Raw genomic sequence first — 10,702 nt, 5'->3', positions numbered from 1 at the left:
TTTCCGACGGTCATTGAGGCCGCTTACATTTCACGTAAGGCATGTTAAGGAAGATGGTTTAGGTGGTAGTGTCATCAGTAATTATGAACGTTTTTAGCCTGTAGTAACAGCGCTTTTTAACAGTCCGCTGCTGAGTTCCGCTGGTGTGTCTGAAATGCAGCATATCATTATAACCCATACAAGCACATATCTGAATGAATGGCAGTCTCCCATTGTGTCTATTTCTCAGTGCAGTATCTAGCAGAGCAAACTCAACAGACAACACAACGTCCCCCCCCGCACACAGCAACCTTCCCCAAACAGGTTGTGTAATATCCCCTCCCCCAACCCACAACATTAATCCACCTACATAGAGCAGCCGTAGTAAGGAAATCATCTCATGGCGTGCGCAAGGCCGCCAGCTAACTGCCCTGCACTTGTGGCAGGGTGGCCGAGCACGTAATAACACACCCAAGGTTCAGGAATCTTATTCAATTACCATACAACATACTGTGGCAGGAGAGAACAACAGTTTATGCGGATACATGTGCCTTCCCTGGTTCAATGACATGTGCTCGCCTTACCAGTTTTCGTCGGCCCTCCCAGCGGCGCTCCACCAAGCGTGTTGCACCACCCTACAGCATGTATTACTGTCTGCGCACTTCAATCATTATCATTCAGTCCAGTTTCCGCCCGTTCTTCACCTGACACCTTCCGTTTCCTCTGGTTCTTCGCCATTTGTTTCGCATAAGCTAACGCTGCTTTAGTGTCCGTGAAGAAGGTGGGCTTCCCATTTCCCTCTATTGGCAATTTGGCCGGGTATATCAGTTCATATTTCATACCTATTTGTTGAAAAACTTTCTCAGTGGGAATACATTTTCTGCGGGCTGCCTGTACCTGTAGTGTGAAGTCAGGATACAGCGCTATATTGTTTCCTTGGTATTGGATAGCACCTTTCTCAGGCAGAGTATTGTGTCAAGGTCTTTGTAGTTTAGTACTCTCGCTATGATCGGCTGTGCTGGCGCTCCCGGCCGCGGCCTGGGGCCTAGCGATCTGTGCGCTCTCTCAATAAGGAACATCGTGAACAGGTCCAGTCCGAAAAGATCTCTCATCATTGTTTCCAAATATTTCCAAATATTTCTCCATATTTTGAATTTCCGTCGTTTACGCAACTCCCGTGATCTGCACGTCGTTCCTTCGCGACCTGGCTTCTGAATCCTCATTCTTCTGTTGAATCACCTCCAGTATCTTGTCCATACCACGTAGCTTCTTTTCCACTTTCGTCTTACCCTATTCAGTTTCCGTCACTTGCGTTTCAAGTATGCTGAGGCGCCCTTCCTGCTTTTCAACCCGTTGCGTGATTCTATCCATGCTTTCCGCTAGGGTATACATCTTGGAGTCTATGCCCTGCAAGCTTGTTTTCAGTCCTTTAAACATGGTACGTATATCTTCCTCTGGCACCTGCCAGAGCCCGCATCGTCCACATGATCTTGGTGTCTAACATCGTTCTCAGCCTGTTTGGAAGTTTTTTTGTCAAAGTTAATTCGGGGCTGTCTAGTATCTGAGCTTGCCCATGGTCTCATGTGTTTCTTAATGGTAGCGAGGTAATAAAGGCGAACAATGGTTTCCAGCCTCTTCCAGCAGTATCAAGCTCATGAATATTAAGGGCGCAGGTCACGTCTTGATTCTCAATTATCCGCCAGTTCCTTTTGTCGCACTCACTTGCACCATGCCACTTCACCCTCAGGGTGCCTCCAGCATCCAGATTTACGCGACTTTTCGTACCCTTTGCAGCTCTCTGTGTCTCTGGCTGACCCGATCTAGGCCTCAACTGGACTTTAATCGTCCTTCGGTGCGGCGTGTTGTCCAGAATGTTACGCAGAAGGTGCACTTCAGTTTGGGGTGTCTATTCACAGACTTCCAGCCTCCGTTGGTCTGCCCACACGGGTCAGGTGGGGGGCGCCGCCAGACATTCGCACATGAGGAGAAATCAACCAGGGCCTTACGAGTAGTTCCCTCACAGCCTGGGCATCTGCCGTCCCCTTTACGAGTCAGCAGCCGCAGTGCTGATTGGCAGCCGTGTCGCAGAGCTACATAGGTGTCCAGTTGTCATAGCATTTGTCCTACACAGTTACATAACACCCAGTTACAGTGAGCGCAATCCTATTGCACAGATAGCAGCAAGTCTGTATAATTACCACAGCGGTTCCCACTGGCTCTACACCGCGTCAATTGTGCCCCCTCTGTGTCTCCAGATGTCAGGGAGGCGCCGCACCATACCACCAACGATGTGTAGTTGTCTCCTACTATACAGCGGTTCCCTCCCGCAGCGCGTCACACGCGGTCCGCGGAGTAAATGGGGGCCGTTTCAGCAGTCCTCCAAATGGCGGCGTCACCTTATTTATTTTTGCAGATTGCCTCCTGCAGGATCAGGGTAGCCCCAAGGCAGTCCCCCAGCAGGCATCCGTAGTGTCTGGGGACAAAACGTTGCGCATTCCCGCCAGCGACAATACCGGGCACTCTGCAACCTGCCTGGGTCGCACCCACCGTTGATCACTAAATGGCAGTCGGGCGGAGCTCTCAACTCTTCTTCCCATGAAGCATGACCCCGCGAGCCAGGTACCTTAGCTGTTGTAGCGAAAGACGCCCCGATGGTGTTTCGCTGGTCCTCCAGTCCCAGCGGAGGTCTCGCCGCCCTGTTCAGTGCTCTCCAGCTGTCCTCGCATTCAGTGCACTTCAGCCGCTGCCTCTCATCCGCAGCAACTCGAGGTCCGGGCCTCAGCTCTAGGGTAGACCGCACATCATCTCCACGCATTAATCAGCCCACACTCGTTCCCAGCAGGTCACACGCCTCCTGCTGCCCACTTACGAGTTCTGGGGTGGGTGTTGTGTATTCTGCCACCTATTCCGCCTGGACATCAGCGTGTTAGACGGATTTTGGACAGATTATCTGAGCTCGGCCGGCGGAGCCGTGCTAGTGTGTGGCCATTTTGCAGCACAGCGAAACCACGCCCCAAGTAGTACAGAAGGTTAATGTACTGGCAAAGCACATCATGCAATATGCAGATGATAGGATGTTTTTTTTTTAATGTAGCAAGGTAAGTGGGTTACTGCTTTGAACACAGATCCTTCGTTACTTGCAGTTCATAAATAGTAAGCCATTCAATATAGCACAGTGAGCTATGTAGGATATGTGACTGCTACACCTTTTAACCCTCACTGACTCATGCAACACATCTTGTACACTGATTTACACACTTGCATAAAAATAGTGCTATTTAAATTGTGGGTAAATACTGGGACAGACCAACACATATGACATTCTTACAGTTTGTGCCTCTAATAAGTACCTGTGAGGAGATAACAAGCTGTGTGCTTTTATTTCCCTCTGTTGCATTTACATTTAAGTGTGAGGTTCCAGGCCACTCCATCAAAAGGAGGCCTAATGACCCCTAAACTTGGCCTTTACCTTTGGCCCAGCTGGAGGTGAAGATAAAAAAGCCCTCTTTGCTGTCAGCACGATGCTGATGGGAATGAAAAGCAGACAATGTGCAGGTGCTGCTGAACGTGTCCAGGAGTCTAAAAATGACACATGGACAAGTTCATATATATATATATATATACAAGTTCAGCATAATTCTGTGTGGCCCAACTTCTTGGCAGGGTGGATGGTGTTCACCCTGTGAAAATAGTGGGTAGATCCACGCAGCACCTCCGCTCCAACGTTTACTTTCACCTCCAGTGGAGTTGAGAGTGACGTTGTAACTTGAACCCTGACAATCCACCCCCACTGCTCGCCGTCCATTTTCCACAGCCCCCCAGCCAAGGGCGGTAATCTGAGGGATAGCCCCGGTTGCCAGAAGCTCTAGCTACGCCACTGCACCACAATCAGTGGAGCTAAGTCACCCCAGCCCAAAACAAAATTTCACGCTGTCGCAAAAACCTACTGAGACAGACTGCGTCACTGCACAGTTCTCAGTTAAACGGCTGCAGGCAGTGCTGGATGACCACTGCGCATTGTTAAAGGCATAAAGTTAAGTACAATTAGAAGTCACAGTACCTTACTTCTTTGCAAGGCGAGCCGGTGCCCTGCCAACAGGCCAGCCGTGTCTGGCTTGTAGTCATGCCTACACCCGCAGAAACCAATGCCAGGCCATGGGATTCTGGCAGGTACTGTGCACTGTAGTGGACTGGTGACAGTGCCCTGGGCTGAGGACAACCACTCCTGCGGCTGCCGCGGTCCGTGGTTCTCTCTAAGCCTGGCTGTCGGTGTGGGGTCAGGTCAATCTGGCCGTTTTGCCTGGATCGATGTAATTAATTAAATCTTCCACTGTGCGAGGACCTCTTCCATTTCGCCTGAAGGAGGCACTTTCACAAGATTGCCGCCGGTACGTAGTAATGATAATCTAGCTCGCAGGATCATAACCGCTGCAGTGCCATGATTGCCCACTAGTGTAAACTCCAAAACATGTCAGGCGTTTTTTTCTCATAACAAGGTGGCTGGAAACGAAAGTAGCCATTGGACAGCTGGGTACTTACTCCTGACGAGGTAAGGTTTCTGTACTGCCGGGTCTGATGAGAGTGCGAGTCAGTGGTGTCTGAAACCACTATGCTAGGTGGTGCAGAATTTTCTTGCAAGCAGGTGCGCTTGCACTTTCAGATACACGTGTGTACTGGCTGCTCAGCAACAGCCACCACACTTGTGCCTACCGCCCCCAAAATAGTGCCGCCTGGGGCGGACCACCCCCACCGCTCCCCCCCGAGCTACCCCAGTGCTACTAAGAGATTCTGTTAGTAAAGAGGAACGATGTAAGGACAACATTGTTTATGCCATAGACGTGCCTTATACATTCAGGCTGAAGATGTCACTGGCCACCACGAGAAGCACCTTTGTTTGGTTAGGTGAGCACCAGGCATTGCTCGGCCTTAGTTGTTTATCCGGAATACTCACTGATAGCCCGGATGTGTGTACATAGGCAAAGCTAGCAGGGCGTCAGAATAAAAAAGCCTTGGCAAAGCCAAAAGAGCTATAACATAAACAAAGTGCGGTGTCCCTGTAGCAGGCGCCGCTCTTATCTTTAAAGAAAAAAAGGAAACATGAAGCGAGGTGTCCCTGAAGTGAGCACCACACTGAGGTTTAGAGTAAAAAAAACATAGGCACCGGAACTATAAACTGTGGGTACCAAGAGAGGCCCACAATGAAGCTGGAGAGCAGAACCGGTGCCAGTGTGAATCACGTCATATTATCTGTTGCACACTACCAAGGACCTACGCCTGGGGCCCAGCAGTGTCTACAAGGAAGTAGGCACCTGGACTGTAAACTGTGGGCACCCAGCGGGGCCACAATGAGGCCAGAGCAGCAGAACCAATGCCAGTGTCAATCACATTATGATATCTGTTCCACACGACCAGAGACCTGCGCCTGGTGCCCAGCAGTGGGTTTTGGACACAGGGATAAGTTGTAGAACTCACTAGAGTCGCAAGCGTGGAATATGGGCCAATTTAAGGGAAGCTTGTTTCCCAGCAATGTGCCCTACGTCGGAACATGCAACGGGTGTCTGCGCGAGTTTACTGGAAGTACAGTGCGGCAACGAGGGGACAGCCTTTGCATGGTTCTATAGCCCATCTGTGGTTGTGTGCCTGCTAATTTAAAGGAATCTGCCTTACAACCAGGACTTGCACAGGTGTGTGCACCAGAAACATACAAAAGCTGTCAGTGCAAAGATGGGGGCACACACTCCTGAATCACCCAGTTTCCTGTAACTTGGACAGTGCACCAAGTGCGCTAGAGGCGGGGTAAAGTGAGATATGTTTTTTTCTTTTGAATAGTTTTTTAATAACGCAACGATAAAAGAGCGTTTTACATACATGTACTTAAATATATAATTGTTATGTGTTGATGTACTGTTGCTGGTGCGAATGTTTTTTGTCAACGTTCTTTGTATTTTTACTCTGGCATCCTTCCGCATGAAGGCACGTTCCAGTGGGCTCCTCGTCTTATGGGATACACTTCAGTGAAGACTCTTCTTCATCTCCATGTTGTGTTCCTAACATTTTGATGACGAGTTTGGTCAGAGGAGCTCACGACGCCCTCGTTGTTGCCTTCTTTCACCGCCTGGCGCCTTCTCGTAGTTGCGTCGGAGCTCCGGAGATCTCGCGTTGTGCCAGCCTCGCTATTGGAGTTTCCTTCTGGCTGATTGGCATTGAGCGGTCCTCTTGTGTGTCCTGTCATGGAGACAGATCGTTGCTGTGGCTCCAGATCTTCCACGACTGAGAAGACCGCGCATCAACTTCCTGGTGACGTTTTCAGTGCACGGAGCCAATTGTGATGGGCGCTCTAGGTCAGGCAAGTGGACAGCTGAGATTTTGTGACTTTCCATGCTGGGAAAGTTTGCCTGGCCAAGGGGAGGCGTTTTTGATGTTTACACTGTCAGTTTTTATGCATTTAAGTGTGTTATCCATCGTGCTGATTAGAGTTGCCCTGCAGCGATCCTGCACCCCTGGTGACCGGCACACCTGCGCTACTCTTAATTCTCTTGTATTCAAGTAGCGGAAGTGAAGCATTTGCATGTTTGGATTGCGCATGTGTTATAGGGACTGTCATCTTTTGGTCAGGCAAAATAAGCCGTCAGCAGCACGACACCAAAAAAGAGTGCAATCAGCCAGCCAATCCCACAACAAACAAGCATTTCTTAATGCAATAGGGCGTGTATTTACACGAGACCTATTGCATTGAAAACGGGAGGGTTGGGGTCCAGGAAGATACGAATGGGAGTGGGGGGGGGTGAAAAGTCACAGACTGTGGGAGGGGTCGGGCGGGAACACAGGGCCAAAAATAGTTTTGGAGTAAAGGGGCCAATAGCCAGGGAAGGATATAAATGACAACAAGGCCATCAGGAGGAGGGACTAAGCAGTAAAAAACGAATCAAAATGCAGCATTTATAATTGAAGCCAATCAAAAATATGGCTGGAAAGTGGGTGGAGCTTCCCCCCATTATAGTGTATAGTGCATGTCTCCTAAAGTGAGCAGCGCGTTGCCCTGCAATGCTATGCGAGACCTAAAAAAATTAAAAAAAGGAATCTGGGCTGGTGTAGTCTAAACTTTTGCTTATGCAAAGCACTCCAATGCTCTGGGCTGAGTTTGTGCTATATAAACTGTAAAAAATAAATAACAAACAATTGCAATGCAATAGGTCACCCACATTTTTCTTTATCAATGTACCATATGCTATACGTTTGTGCTTTGCAATCATTGTAGTATGTTTAAACTAATGGTCGTATTAATTAATTTTTTATAGATACTCCTGATGAAGGTTTTAGACCGATATGCATTAGGTGAATTTTAAAATAAAGTTCTGTCCGATGGAAACATCTCCTGTCTACGGATTTTTTCCGAATGAAAAATGGAAATGGGTATAATAAATTGATGAAAAATGGATAAAGCAAGAGAGAATGGAGTTTAAAATAAGGATAAAAAGAAGAGTTACAGAGAATTGGTTTATTAGACTCATTTGGCAGCAGATATGGCTGTGCAGCTGGAGTGGGATCGTAACAGGTCCCCCATGTATTTATTAGCCCTGAATTTAGGCAAGGGTCTCCAAGGCTTACTGCAGTTCCTTAGCGCCAAGGCACCTCCGGGTATTCATGCACTCAATATGTTATATTAACATAACATAACATAACATAACATGCAATAAATAAAATGAATTAAAACATTTAAAAAATGTAACAGAATGCTAATTAATCTCCGTGGGAAAGTGACGTATGTGTATTGTATGGGAGAAATATTGATTACCCTGGAGCAATCAATGTTATTTCTACGGAACTAACAGTATGGCCTCTCCCACTTATTTTATGTAGATATTGTAACATCAATCTGCTGAGTGATGATCCCTGGAGGAGGGTTGGCGACACTTAGAGAGGAAACCAAAAGTTTTTCAGGCATTGATGGGTTTGGTAAAGATCATGGATTGGTTCACAGTTGTAATTTTTAAAACCTTTAGATCCTTGGTTTACTTTTTAGGTCGAACTTTAGCGGCAGCGCGCATGCGCTGCTCACTCTGCGAGGCATGCAATAGTCCATATTTTTCATTGGCTTCTGTGCTTTTCCTTCGTCAATTCTGTCTTCTGATTGATAATGAGGCTTGGTGAGCCCCGCCTTTTTATGCTATGTCATCATTTTTAGCCTACCGTGGCTACTGGCCCCTTTACTTCAAATGTTACACTGTACGTACGTTTGCAATGTAATAGTTCTCGTGTAAATGCGAGTCCTATTGTATTGCACATGCTTTTTTCCCCATAGGAGCCAAGGCAGTTAGTCATGTTACACGCGTGGATCACCGTTACTGAGCAAACAAAAATTAAGTGCTGAAGCTCTCACTGAGCTTGTGCAGGTAGATAGTGTCTCGATAAGCTTTGACAGATGTTACGGTCTCCCAAAACACATGTGCAGATTGTCTGTTTCCACGTCTCGCCTGTCTTAGTTTTCGTGCATGCTCTTGAATTTCTGAGCTTTAAACAGAGGCACGCGAGAACTCGAGGAACCCCTGTCCACACCCTGTGGGCACATCTTTTGTGGCGGATGTCTGCACCCATTGGCAGTGAAGCAGGGGCTCTGCCCGCTGGGATGTCAGCTTACCTCTGTCTGAGAGCTGCACCAGGTGCTACCGCTTAGGGACCTCATTCAGGGGCTGGAGTTCAAGTGTGGTAACCGGGGAAGGGGCTGCAGCAACACCATCCATTTGCAAGACCTGGACGAGCACTCTCGGCTCCTTGAGTACAGCCTCAGCAAGTGCCCCCAGCCGGGCTGCCACGAAATCCTAAACATGAAGGACGTAGAAGGGTATTTGCAGGAGTGCTGTGATTACAGACCGTTGGGAGTCTGCACTCAGGACTGCGGCTTGGTGCTGGGGCAGCAGGACCAACAGCAGCCGGACACCCGCTGCTGCCTGTGGACACTCCGAGTACAGACCGAGGACCTGCAGTGCAGGAGCACGGTTCTGAAGCAGGCGCTGAAGAGACAAACAGACACAGGAGCGGACCCTACGGGCAAATGTTAACCAGTGTATGGCTCGCCTCAGCAACATCGCTAGAAGTAGAGATGGTAGCAGTAACAGCAAGGTAAGGAGGCAATGAGATTTATTTGGAACTCGTGACTCGGTTAAATATCACTGAAGCTTGTTTTGTTAATAGACTAGACCAGCAATGTAAGCATTGCAAAACCACAATTCACGGGGCCTTAAAAAAATGATTTAGCTGAGCGTACTGTCAATGTCCCAGTGCCCGTAAACAATCACGAATATTAAGGAAGAGCTGTTTGAGTCTTTCCGGGTTCTTAGGGAAGGATCTCTGTGTTGCAATGACATCAAGAAAAGAAATGTACGGGCCGGACTCAGGCGAGGTAAGTAGTGATCTGTGGTGTTGTAAGACTACTTGCTGCCGGGGTTTAGAATATGATCATAATGAAATAGACTGGTCTCAGGTTAACCATCGTTCAGCGGAATAAACCACAATCTTGCCTCTGCTGTTTGCAAAAATAAAAAGAAAAACATTTTGTGCTGTGCTCGTTAGATATATCCTGCAGCTCATTGTAGACGTGACACGTCACTTTTTTAATGATGAGGGCTAAGCGTTCGTGGTGTTGTACTCGGCAAATTGTTCTAGTTGATTTTGGTACAGATTTCCAAATATTCTGCATCCAGCTCTACTTTGGAAGGGCGCTACTAGTTACGGTTTTTCTTCTTGTGCTCCCTTGGGATAGTAAGATTTTTCATTTTGAAGGTTCACTTATATTTACGTATATCAATTATGTCATATCAATGTCGGTAACTATAATTTTGAAGCATTACCTTTTTTATTTTGTAGTCATTGTCGTGAGTTCGAAGTTAACTTTTGTGGTTAGCGGAAACAAATATGTAATTTCAGTGCCCTACCTTCCAAAGTTTAACTTCTCATAATCCCATGTTTCTTGTCTTTAAATCAACTAGGAGGATGTAGAAGATTCAGATGATAATTATAAGTTGTTCATATCAATTAAAATGTAGCTCTTGTCATCATGCCCTTTTATGTTTAGGCACCATTTCATATTGCTTTAAAGTGCAGTGACTTGATTTTGACAAGGATATGAGTTATTAACATAGAATGCTAAAGGCTGTGTTAAGGGCTTTTTTTTACAATGGAAACTTTTAGTACGATGATGACCATGAAGATGTGTGTCAAGCTATGGTTGTGTAAATGAAAGGTATTTTAATGTGTTGGCTGCCTGAACGGCGAGGCTTAAGGACAGATCAAAAGTAGGGTCTGAAGTCCATTTTATCCTCCTCCAAGGCTGGCACATATTGAATGGGTACAGAGCCATGACTTCTCAGCATTGCCACTAAATATAGATTATGCAGCACCGACACTTCTTTTTTGTATTCGTCAGTGCAAGAGCAGAACTGTTTTACTTTAAATTAGATAGATATGATAGTTCTCAGCAGAGAGGCTAGAGAATTTGTGGGGTATTAATTTCATGTCTTAGCATCGCTGTCATATTTTAAATTAGGGTACCATGGACACGGCTTAGTAAGGTTTTTGAATTTTAAGTAGTACTCTATGAGCACTTTGCAGAAAGGTTGGTAAGCATTGAGATGGCAGTCCCTGCACTTCACAGCACCTCTGCTATATCTTCATTGCAACAATGACAGCTCTCCCTTGAGTCCACGGGGCTGTGTCTGAATGCCTA

General features: G+C 47.0%; 1 pseudogene; it reads left to right on the top strand.

The window, feature by feature from the left end:
- The first annotated feature begins 4,102 nt into the window (after positions 1–4,102).
- On the top strand, positions 4,103–9,038 carry LOC144752608 (E3 ubiquitin-protein ligase PDZRN3-B pseudogene; annotated as a pseudogene).
- Positions 9,039–10,702: the final 1,664 nt, after the last annotated feature.

Source organism: Lissotriton helveticus, chromosome 5_1 (assembly GCF_964261635.1).
Source record: "Lissotriton helveticus chromosome 5_1, aLisHel1.1, whole genome shotgun sequence".
Classification (NCBI taxonomy): Eukaryota; Metazoa; Chordata; class Amphibia; order Caudata; family Salamandridae; genus Lissotriton; species Lissotriton helveticus.
The sequence above is the reverse complement of the archived record's forward strand: the minus strand, read 5'-3'. Positions and strand labels throughout refer to the sequence as shown.